The following is a 12,777-nucleotide window of genomic DNA, read 5'->3' as shown; positions in this document are numbered from 1 at the left end:
TTCATTACTGTGATGTGAGTAAACCAAAGAAAATCAGAGCAAAATGGAGGAAAGTAAAGGAACAGAAAATAATCCCACTGAACAATTGAGGCTTGTTGAGGTGAACACACCTGTATTTAGTCTGAATGTAAAACAGAAGAAAATAAGAAAACGAAATAAAACAAAAAATATTAGTAAAAATAACAGTGTGAATAGATAAGCAATGATAAAGAGTAGGAAGCCTAAAGGTCCATAACACTTATTTTTTTTGCCTATGCACAATGAAAACTATAGAAATGAAAGAAAGAGAGATTTGGAAGGAAATTATGAAGGAAATCATTCTCCCAGGGTCTGAACCCCAATAAGCTGACTCTGTACTGCACAAATCCATCACTTTCTTGCACCAGCCAGAGAAACATATTAAAAATGGTGATTCTGCTATGTAATTTCAACTCTATTTTAGGTATGTAGCTCACTGCTCAGTGGATGATTCCAGCCTGTGTTTTGTTCCATTTGTGTTTACTAGGTCTGAAAGCTCCCTGAAGATTAAAAGAGCCTTTGGTGAAGTTCAACATGTTTTTTTATCAACAACCCTTATATAAATACAATGTTCTGCGATTATAAAGTGGGGATAGTTTCTATTTTCCATTAACAAAATAATCCACCAAATTAATTTTTCAAATACTAAAATGAAAAACAAATACCTGAAAATTAAATTCTGAAAAGCTTGGTGCTTTTATTTTTCTGTGTTTGGCAACTAAGTCCTCAACAGTTGTTGAGGACTGTTGTTTCAAATACTTTCAGCTATTAATTATGTTTCTAACAATATTCTGGATCAAACTCCACAATGAATTTGTAGTTTGATTTCTTTTTTTAGTATGTGATTACAAACTGTAAACAACTTCCCTTTTCCCTAAAGATTATATAATTTTATAAACAGAGAGAGGAGGCTGGAGGGTGTGGAAAAAAAAAAGAAAGAGAATCTATTGAAGTAGAAATAAAAAAGAAATGTGTGGTATCATTAATAATGACTATATAATGGGTTTCACTGGGATATGGAAATACATTCCATGAAGAGAGCAAAAACCTGTGTGAAGGGGCTCAGAGAAGGGCAAACTCAATCTGTTTTTATTTCCCATATCCTTGCTGTTGGTGTCACCAAGCCAGGCAGTAAGGACAACAATAGTTGACTTAGGTCACCTGAATGTCTCCTTAGGAGTTAATGTAGTTAGAGGAGCAAATAAATGGGCTGATTTGCTTCACAGGGTGATGGAGAGAATAAAAAGTAGTAGGAATTCCATCCAATTCTTGCTAATAGAACACAAGGATAATTGAGAGACACTATTGAGAGACACTGTTGACATTTAATGAAGATGTTCCACGGAATATTTAATTTTATTAATCTTTTGTTGAGTGCTTTCACCTTATTAGTGCTTGTCCAACAGACTATTGAACATCTGACAGCCTGTTGGTTAGAGAGCCTCTAGAAATTTGTGTTTGCCTGGGACAATAGTGGGTATGCCAGCCTCAGGAAGCCAGAATGTCTCACTTGTCTTAGGTGATATAGTTTTCTTGCACCTAAAGTTTTCATTATGTGGGCTTTGAGAGGCAAGGAGTCAAATTACTTTCCCATTTTAGGCTCCTTATCAATCTGTGTATGAAAGTGATTAACCCATAGTGTTTCTGTTTTAGCTTAAAATATTGTTTTGTTTTTTGAAATGAAATGTTCTAGGTCTTTTTGTGCACAATGTCTTGTAGCATTAAGAAGAGGCGTAAGTTTATTAGTGACTGTGTCAAAGGCTTTGGTACAAGTGACTCTATGACCACACATGCTACATTTGAAAGATTTGCTTAATGCCTGTACTGATTAGAGGTTTTCTTTTTAAATGCAAGATTTTCACTGTTTGTGTTCTTGAAGTTATCATATCATACCTAAAAATCCCTTTCATTTAGAAGAGTTTATGCAAAGAAAAGTAAATAAATATTTTGTGATCCTTTAATATTTCATGTATTTATCAATAAGTAGATTGTTCCCTTTTCAAGCTAGGCCATTTCATTATCAATTATGCAAAACTTGGCCTTAAATAATACCATAAAAGAACTTTTAATGGAATCAGGCAGAGGACATGGCTCATTAAAATCTCCCATAACTAACCTTGTGACTTTCTAATACAGGCTGGCTCCCTTAACCTCACCAAATTGAAATGCAAGCAATCTTTATATCATCATTTATCTTGGAAATCTAGCCCACAAGAGCACTTTCCAATTCTCTCATCCAGAAATGTGTCAGAATAATTCACACTTGCTTCTTTCACTGCCTTTGACAATTTGTTCCATTATTCAGTAATCCTCTGCATAAAGAAATTCTGTCTGAACTGCTTATAGATTAATCCTTTCTTTTAGATCTATCTATTATCTCTGGTTTTGTGTAAATTATTATCTCAAACAGCGCCTTACTGACAGGCTGGTTCTCTTCCTTCAGGATTTTACATGGGCCTAATTAAGACCTCATTCTGCTAAGATCTATGCTCTCTGTGTGTCTGAGTTCAGACATTTTTGACTCCATTCACCAACAAATGAAAGTGCCTTTTTTTTTTTATCTCTTACAGAAAAAAAGCCAACAACAAAACCACAATACCAGAATCAGAGGCAGATTCTTGTTTACACCAGTTCAGCAAAACAAAACATATTGAAAAAGCCCTCAAGTTTGACAAAACATCTTAGCACGCAAGGAGTTTCCTGGCCAGGCTGCTCTTAATAAAATTATGACAAAAGGAGATTTTCAGGAGTCTTCATCTGCAATATGTGTTCTCCACTACACGGCTGTAGTGAACTGGGAGAAATGCAGGTACTTGTTTCATCTCTGTTAGCATCAACAGGACTTTAGACAAGATTTTATGACATGTGTTTTGTCTTTCTGCAGTAATGGAAGTAGTAATTTAGTGCTCTACTGTTTTCTGAACAGTCCTCCATTTTTTTTTGTATATATATTTTTGTATATATTTTTGTGCCATATCCAGATGTCAAAACAATGAGCAGGGAGGGGGTGGGTGTGTGAACGAAGTAAGTCAAGCACTCAACACAAATATGAATTAGTGGGTTATGTTGATGGGCTGCCTACTTGCATAAATCTCTCTATATATTTGTCCCACCCCCACTAAGACTTTGGTTAATCAAATAGATTCTGCATTATATTGGTTTTGATTAATCATAACTTTATAAGCTTCTTTGAGAAAAATGTATAGACCTGAATATCTACATAAAACCAAAGTTCTGCAATTCTTTATAAATATTGTACATCAATGCTACTCAGCTCTACTACTTCTGATTTTCCTAGGTAAGAAACATTGCCAGGAATCTCTGCTGATGCTGTCTTCTCTTTTATTATAGTACTTAAAACTTTTACTGCACTTTATGTGAAACACTGACTTTTGATTCTTCTATTTACAGTTATCCATTCCTTGAGGAATTCTGCTTGGAGAAGTGTTGCATCATCTTGGGCTTGTTCTGATTTGGTAATTAATTGCACAATGTTGACTGTGATAATGCTGCTATCTATTTATAGAATGCCTGAGGTAAAGCTATCAAAAATACACCTCTTTTTTTTTTTTAAATCCTAAATGGCAAAGATAATTGAGGCTCCACAGGCACATTCCTTATTACAACCATAAATTTTCTGCAATATCTGCTATTCAACTTTTAATTTGTCCTAACTTTAGATTACAAAAATATTGAATTATCTTTGTTAAGGTGAAAAATTATTGTGATTTATAAAGAAAGAGATGTCATGTTTTAATTAGGCATTACGTGTTCAAAGTGGATTCTTAATTTGTCAATTTCACTGCACTATATGTAAACCGTTTACTTTTCCATAATGCTGCACTTCTGCTTGAGAGCTGCATTTTTTTGTGAAGTTTTTGGGGTTGATAAAAAAGAGAAAGAAACCAAAGGAAAATGCCCTTGCTACCACTCAGAAAAAGCATGTTTCATGTCTTCCCCCAAAAATTTTGATTTTTCAACAAATGTCTTTTCTATTAACTATAACAACAACAACAAAAATCCCATTCTTTTCTATAGCAGAATTCTTATTAATATCTTGCGCCATAGCTGTACATGTTATTGTATTTTGGTTTCTCCTTCATGGTTATCTCACCAACACTAATAACAGTTGGTCTTTTCATAACAGTGAGTGGAGGTTAGGGGTGAGTAAGAGTAATTTTTTGTCTGTGTAGAAGTATGAGTCTAAAGACACCCAAAAAGTTTTCAGTCTAAAAACTTTCTAACCTAAAGTCAGAAGACATGTTGTTATTATTGACAATGTTTCAGAATAAAAAAGACAAAATCTATGGATGTTTAGCTCACTGAAAAAAAACAATTTTATTGCTTTCCATTTCTTTTCCTTTTTGAACATCTTAAAGATTTTTTATTTATATTTTTTCCAAGTTTTAGATTGAATATTTAAAATACAGTTTAAGATTAATGCATTTTTAAGTTATTAAATCCTCATTTTTTGTTTTAGAGAAGCTATTTAGAGAAAATGTTACTTAAAATTTCTCCAACCAAAAAATTATTCTTAGTTGTTTCTCCTCTGTTAAAAAAATCCTAGTTCTATTGAATTGAATAATTTTCTACCAAGCCTCCACATTTTGCCAGAAGAGACAAGGATGCTGTGTAAAACTGCTCAGTAATTTGATACTTACAGGAAGTGGAGAAACAAAAAAAATATTGCACTGTAGACGTTGTATTCCTTTTGTAATATTATTTGTGAATTGAACCATGTTTTCTTTTTTCTTCTTTTTATTGTTTTTTGACATGAACATGGTTCCCTGCTGACTCATATTTTCAGTGGATGTATTTGAAAAATGTATTTTAAATATTTTCAAAACTTCCTGTGTTTTTAAAACTTATTGTGCCCTGTTTATGTCTAAATAAACAGATAGGTGAATGAGGGTGGACATATACTTGTATAAATACTCATGGGATGTCTATACTTTCATCATCCTACTTTAATATTTTACATTTGTGTTAGACTAATTTGTTTCCTTTAATCCTTCTGTGAAGCAATATATTGCAGATCTTTTTACTTCCTGCTGTGCCTACTACTAAATAGCACAACTTTTCTTCTACCTTTCTGTTTTCTATAAGGATTATCCTACCCAGGTCTTGCTTCCTGATTTCATACTGTGCACAATTTTTTTTGCAGTCATTCTACAGCATTGTCAAAAGATCGTAGACTCATATTCTTAAAGAAAAAACAAATGGAAATAAGCCACTTAACAAATATTTAACTTTTTGGTAATAAAAATCCTACTTTTAAGATTCCTTTTTCCCACCTTTCCTTTGTTCATGTGCCCAGAGATGTGGTAAAACCTCCTACCTCAGCACAGACAAAACCACATTCATGCATACCAATAGATACACAATGAACTGAGGGAGATTTCAACCAGAACACAACCATGATGATACAATAATGAAATTTTATTTGAATCAGGATTTTCTGAAGTTTCTGCCTGCAGACAGTTTCCAAATTTGCTGCAAGGCACTTTTTTGTGTGTGCACTTTAAACCTAGTATTTCATAGGTTTCTGTCATTGAAGAAATGTATGCCTGCTTAGGCATTCTCTTCTCTATTGAACACCATCATCATCTATGCTGTTATCTGCTGGCCCAAACATTTTATGCAGCTATATCATGGGTCTTGAACAACTGCAGTCTTACTTGACTAGAGCATTTCAGAGAAACTAAGAAAATAGAACATTATCCATTGTTTCAATTATGAAGAGCAGAAGAATTGTGCCCACAAAAGGGCAGCAATATATTTTTTTTGCATTGATGAGATAAGGTCTAGACTTATTGGTGGTAAATGTACACCTATGATATTTTCCAAAGGCAGCTTTAGCATAACTACCCCTTCCCAGACACAGTACAATTTTGCTTTTGTAATCACTTTCCCCAGGCACTCCCTCAGGAGGTAAAACCCTATTCCCTCCTGGACTGAAGTAGATGACATGCTAGGAATATCAAGGAGATGCTCTCTCAGATTATTAACTTGACACAATTCTGTTGTTGTTTTAGTTTTGTTGTTTTCCAGCTCTTTTAGAATTTTCTTCTCAGGAGAAGCCTTGGTTTTTGTTGTTTCTATACACCAGATGGAACAAGAATATAAAAATCAGCATTTTGAAAAAAATTGTCTTTGCTTAGTTACTTCACTGGGTAGATTCCTAGAACTACAGAATCATAGAATCATAGAATCATAGAATGGTTTGGGTCAGAATGGACCTTCAAATGTCATCCACTTCCAAGCCTGCTGCTACAGGAAGGGACATTTATCCCAGGTGAGAGCATTGGTGTTCCCAACGCCCACACTCTGCCAGTGTGGTGAAGCAGCCCAAAGCTGGGTCCTGTGTGCTGCAGAGCACCTTCAGCTGTCAGCAGTCAGACCTGCAGCAAACTGCATTACACCAGTGAAGCTGAAGCTTATGAAACACAAGTCTTATAAGGAGTGGCTGAGGGAACTGGGGCTGTTTAGCCTGGGAAGGAGTCTCATGGGGAAAGTTTACTGTTCTCTACAAGTGCCTGAAAGGACGTTGTGGCAGTCTGGAGGCTGGTCTCATCTCCCACATAACAAAGGACAAGGGGAAATGGCCTCAAGTCACATCAGGAGAAGCTGAGATTGGATAATAGACAAAATTTCTTCATTGTAAGTTTGTCAGGCATTTGGAAAAAGCTTCCCAGGGAAGTGGCTGAGGCACCATCCCTGGAAGTATTTGTAAGATGTGTAGATGTAGAATTTAGTGACACAGTTTAGTGCTGGAATTTACAGTGCTTGGTTTACATTTGGACTCTGTGATCTTAGAGGTCTTTTCAAATGTAAATGGGTTTATGATTCCACTCTAAATGTTCAGTGCTGCCAGGATGGAGCCCAACAGAGCTATTAGGAAATATTAGTTTTCTTTCCAATGTCTTTATTTCTTACTTACAATGTATTTTTATCATGAAATAAATTCTAATTAAAGGTAAAAAAATGAAAATCTGAAAAATAAAAATAATTGGGAGTATAAAATGTTATTCTGTGCACAGCCTTCTAATACATGCAGCAGGTATATTAATATTAGTATTCAAATCTGTAGGCTGAAAGCAAGTGAAGAGTTTTTAGTATTATAAATATGTATGACTTTGTAGAACAGTAAGGAAATGTATTCTGGTCAAAGCTTTCTTAATGTTGGACATTTTAATAAAACTTACAGCATTTTTCTACAAGTGCTATAAATTATCCACTTTAAAATTAGATAAAAACTATTTGAGAAATAATTATGGGTATATGTTCACTAGATTAGAGTTGGAGGACTGAGAGATAAGGGCATTAGGTCAAGTCTTTCAATCTGCCTCCAGATACTCACTTCCACTATAATACCTATAAGCACATTATGGCAACAGAATATCAGTGTTTAGAGAATTCTAATTTGTTCCTGCTCTCTCACTGCTAGACAGTAATTCTTAGGCAATATGTACAAAAACACAAACAGAGAATTTGAGTATACTCATAGCATTCCTCTCTTGCCCCTTACTGCTGCCCATACTTCTTCTGCCTTGTCCTCAGACTGCCTGCTGAAGACAATCAGCATGCAAGACTTATCAAGCAGTTAGTAAATGTTGATTCAGACTGCACAATTTGCTTAATAATAGCATTGCTTTATGCTTGCTTTTAAGTTAATCACAAACAAACCTCCTTCAATCCTTGCCAGGAAGCCCCCCATAAGTCCACTGCAAATCACAGACATAATCTGTGTAAATAATTAATCTGCTTGAATCTTATGCCAGCAACACCTGCACCAACACTGATTACCAGATATGTAATTACATTTTGTTTGTATTTAAATAGATTTGCCTCTGCTTTCTGTAATGGAAAGTGCCTCACTTCCCCAGTGATCGAGGGCAGAATTTCTTGACCTCCATTTGGTTCCCTGATGTGAGTGGTCACTGAGGTAAACAAGTGATGTCAGACCATGAGGTTGTACTTTGTTTACTTCCCTCTGAAGTTGGAGGTCAATGTGTTGATCAACAAGGGACAAAATAAACATCTCACAAACTCAAGTAATACCAAACAAAGGGATTGTTTTTGTGTGACTCCACGGTGTTTTCCATTGACTCAGAAATTACCACATAACTGACCTCAGTGGTGGGTTTAGTTGGTGTCCATCAAGCTGCATTATTACTCCTTTTCTTAGCAGTATATAGGGGAGAAAAAAGTTGGAAAAAAAGCCTTGTGTGTCAAAATAAAAGCAATTTATTAAAGCAAAAGCAAAGGCCACATGCAGAAGCAAAGGAAAGCAAAATATTTATTCTCTACTTTCCATCAGCAAGGGCTCACTTCCTGGGAAGCAGATGTTGGAGGACAGACACTGTAAATAACAAATTTGTGTGTCTTCCCCCCCACTTTTTTCTTTTCTGAACAGACATATACATCATGTTGTTCCATTTGGGCCAGCTATCCTGGCTATGTCCCCCCCATTTCTCATGGCAGTGTGAGTTTAATGTTTGGACCCAATGGCAGTAGAGGTCTATTTCAACTGAAATGATTCTATGATTCTGTGATCCTATATGAAGTGTTCTGCTTAGTAAATCAGTACTAGTTAATTTTACTCACAAACCTGTACAACCCACTGCTTTTATTCTGTCCTACTTCAGCATTTATTTTTCTGTTGTTCTTCCAGACCATCTGTTCATGACATCTTTCTTGAGAGGCAGGAGACCAACAAAGCATGTCTGCTTCTATATAGTTACAGATTTTGTCTATAGCACTTCTCTCTGAAAAAAAAAAAAAATTAACAAAAATGAATACCATGACTTCCACTGTTGTTTCAGACTCATATATAATGATTTGGAGGCATCTTTTCTTTAGGCATATATTTTATCTTTCTCAACTGAAAATGTTCTATGTAATAATATTGTATTTTTCCCCATTTCAGGTGATTGCATAAAGCAAAGGGATAAACTAGATAACTACAAGGACTATATATTTCCACACAGATTTTACAGATGACCTTAACCTCCTGTTCTCTACACAAAGGCAGACCAAAACAAGCTAATTTATAGTTATGGGTTTGGAAACTTTCTGAAGTAATAATATAAACTAAACCCACAAGAATGTAGGCAAACAAGAATATCATTAAATCGTATTTTGGATTGACACCCATGAGAGGCACAACTTCATATAATTCAAGAATTATTTTCCTCTGACAAGAGAAGGTCATATATATCTTCATTACCCTAAGTAATGTGAAGAAAGGTAAGTATTATCCTCTGTAGCAAACCACATATTGAAGTGTAACAGTGTACCACTTCTACAGATATTTTATCAAAATGTTGCCATCTAAAGTCTAAGCAGTCATAAACAGCTGTCCTAGCATATCCTTAACATCCTCTCACAAAATAATCAAAATATGGGTTGTGAAGAAGGATGAAAGAGAGCCAATGGGACTAAAAACACATTGTCAAAATGGCTGTGATTAATTCTTCCAGCTGAAGAAAATATGGCAAGGCATTGGAGTGCGTAAGGAAAGAAAATCCAAGGCAGACAGCAGTGAGAATGGAAGCCTGTAATTCATGTGAAATTTAAAAAAACTTCTGTAATTAAAGCTACGCAGGGAGGAGAAAAAGTGACCAAAAGTATAGAAATGGAATGGCAACATGATGCCTTAAGTTTTAGCTTTCCTATTTTCCACATTCTGTACTGCATTAGTATATAACTCTGAAATTCATACAGAGTGTTAGCAAGTTCTCCTCACCATTTAGTTAGATGACACAATCATTTTCCAGCCTGAGAACCAAGGGCATTGTTGCAGATTCAGGCCTAAAACAACAGCAAATTGAGGAGAGCAATCTGGGAGGATGAGACTTCATAACCTGAAGCTGTAATAGGACAATTAACCTCAATATGCAAATGCACCAAAACTTATAACAGTGTGAAAAATCTTGACTCAATGTCCATCTTGGGTGGAGCCATGGCCGGGCTCTTGTTCTCCCCAAGGTGTATCCTTTGAAGGCTTTTTAAATAAATACCTACTTTATTCCTTTAACACTATATAGCCTCTGTTCTAGGTATCTTCTCAAGGCATCAAATATGTTCTGTTACTTTGCTTCCAGCATGCACTCACCCATGAATACTGAATACATAACAATCAACAGCTGAAAGAGAGGAAAATTGCAGACATACCACTGATGCAAAACAGCATTCAAAGCAGTTCTAGATCAGTCTTCCTTAGAGGCTTTGAGCCATCTCATACCTACCCATGTGGCAAGAATGAGACCATGCCAGAATCAGTGGCTGCTGACAGCACTCAGGGATAGTTAACAGTTTCCAGTTCTAAAATATTTAAAGCTGGTTATAGCACTTCAATTTTGCTTCATTGTTTTCAATAAATACAGCCTTTCTCTGTGTTGAATACTGTTGCAGTTCCATGACCCAGCTGGATTTATAGGCTTTTGCTTGTAATGAGGACTACATTTTTCTTCTACTGTTTTAAGATGTAAGAGAACCATGTATTTCCTGACATTCACTGAATTCATTCTAGAACAAGATAGAATACTGATGCAAACTCTATAAAAGATTGTTCTCACACTGGAAAGACATGAATTACATAAAATAATTAGAATAAGATATTCCATTTTGGTTTTAAGTCCAATTTTAAAATTTCCCTAATTTATTATAAAACCCATCAAAGTTATATGGGATATTGCAGCTTTCTGGGCTACAAGCGCTTATTGATGGCTTACATCTAATTTTCCCTCTAACAATATCACTAGGCCCTTGCCTGCAGGAATATTCAATCTAGTCATCACAGAGCCTCTAGTGATGTTGAGAACTGACCTCACCTAGGCACAGAACCTTGTAATTTGCTTTGTTGAGCTTTAGGAGGGTCACATGGGCCCACTTCTCAAACATTTCAAGGTCCCTCTGGAGAGCATTCTTTATCTCCAATGTTTTAACTACACCACCCAGCTTGATGCCATCCACAAACTTGCAGAACATGCATTTAATACCATTTTCTATGTCAATGATCAGGTTTTGTAAAAATATTTTTTGGTTCCAATAAGGACCCCCGAGTGACACCAGTCCTTACTGGTTTCCACCTTAATATATGGATATTTAGTCAAGATATTAGATATTAGGATGTGGCTGCCCATCTATCATATTTCTCTGCAGTTCAGAGGTACAGACCATGTCCAGGGTCTAGCAGAAGTCCAGGTAGATGACATCTGTAGGAGTTCAGTTGTCGTCTAATTCAGTCCCTCTAATCTAGAAGGCCAGCCGACTAATCAGGCACAATTAGCCTGTGGTGAAGCCATGCTGGCTATCTCCAGTCTTTCATATGCATTGACATATCTTCCAGCAAGACCTTTTTCATTATCATAATGACCACAGGAAAGAGGCTGACTGGTCAGTGTTTCTGTCATCCTCCTTTTACCTCTTTCAAAAAGAAATGTGATGGTTCCCTCAGTCACATCACTGGGGACTTCACCTAGCTGCCCTAGTAGAAACAACATATTTGTCTGTGTCATATTCCCATATTTTGAGTAACAAAAAAGAATAGATGATCACTCAGATTGCCTAGATAACTGGCAAAATAAATGTTAAGAATTGGCCTGTTTAAAAAAAATAAAAAAGAAAACCAAACATGAAAGCAAAAATCTAAATTAAACTCTAATAAAGAATTTACTAATTCTTTTCCAGTTAGACTTGTGAATGTATACAGTCTTAAGCAAAGGAGAGAAAATATTACTAACAGTCTAATCAGTAAAAAAAAAAATAGGAATGCATACTTTTATACACATACACATACACAGCTTTATACACAGAGAGTTGCATACATAGATGCTCACACAGAGACCTTGAACATGCCTTGTCCATGTAGATGTGTAAAGAGAAGTAGAAATTATGAGAATCATATACAATTTCAGCCTGCATGTGTTTGCATGTTTTTGTAGATACTATCCAGGCCAGTCTTTGTACAAGCTGTAAGAAACAACTCATCCCTCGTTACATTCATGAATTACTTGGCTTTTTAGGGGTACATTTTGTATGATTTACTGATGATGTTTATTTCATGAGTTGTCCCATCCTCAGTTATATAAAAGCAAAAAAAAAAAAAAAAATTTGATAGAATCAGCTGACAATAAAGTGGGTTTTCTATATGCTGCGCTTTAAGATGAAGGAGGGGACATGAGGACTTAAACTATCATTCCTGGGACAGCACATTTCAAAGAGAGTGAAAACAACTGAGAAATTTACAATTAGCAGCAAATACATTAAAATGAGAGTGGTTCTCTGCCCAGGTTTCTGCCATAAAGTTAATTCATTTCAGTATATGTGGTAACACTTGACAGGAATAGAAATCCCACTGCAGTTTTGAGTGGAATATAAAGGTACACACAGATATATACATACACACATACTGCTTTGTAAAAGTTAGTTATTTTTGAATATTGAGACATACGGCCTCACCAAATCATATAGAGCTTTTCCATATAGAAGTTCTCTCCCAGTCTGTTTAAGAGAAAAAGAGAAAGGATTTTGTTCGGCTTCATATGCAAGTGAATTCTAAATGCTGAGGGAGAAAACTGCTATAAGAAGTCAAGATTTTATGTTTAAATATCTGATGTATCTCGCTCTTAGATACAACTCTCAGAGTTGATAATGACAATTGAGTCAGTTATAGACAGCCATGACAGAGAGGCAGTGTCTGTGAATTTAACATTATGAACATCCTCATGGTGAAAAGTCAAATGTATGATATAA

At 35.5% G+C, this 12,777-nt stretch overlaps 1 long non-coding RNA gene across 1 annotated transcript; it reads left to right on the top strand.

Annotated features, from left to right (window-relative positions):
* The first annotated feature begins 759 nt into the window (after nt 1-759).
* Nucleotides 760-11,776, top strand: LOC144248205 (uncharacterized). The gene is made up of 3 exons (XR_013341600.2): nt 760-2,827; nt 3,430-3,494; nt 8,948-11,776. It is a non-coding gene; the product is annotated as an uncharacterized LOC144248205 (long non-coding RNA).
* Nucleotides 11,777-12,777: the final 1,001 nt, after the last annotated feature.

This window comes from Lonchura striata, chromosome Z (assembly GCF_050655825.1).
Source record: "Lonchura striata isolate lonStrDom1 chromosome Z, ASM5065582v1, whole genome shotgun sequence".
NCBI classification, from domain to species: Eukaryota; Metazoa; Chordata; class Aves; order Passeriformes; family Estrildidae; genus Lonchura; species Lonchura striata.
The sequence above is the reverse complement of the archived record's forward strand: the minus strand, read 5'-3'. Positions and strand labels throughout refer to the sequence as shown.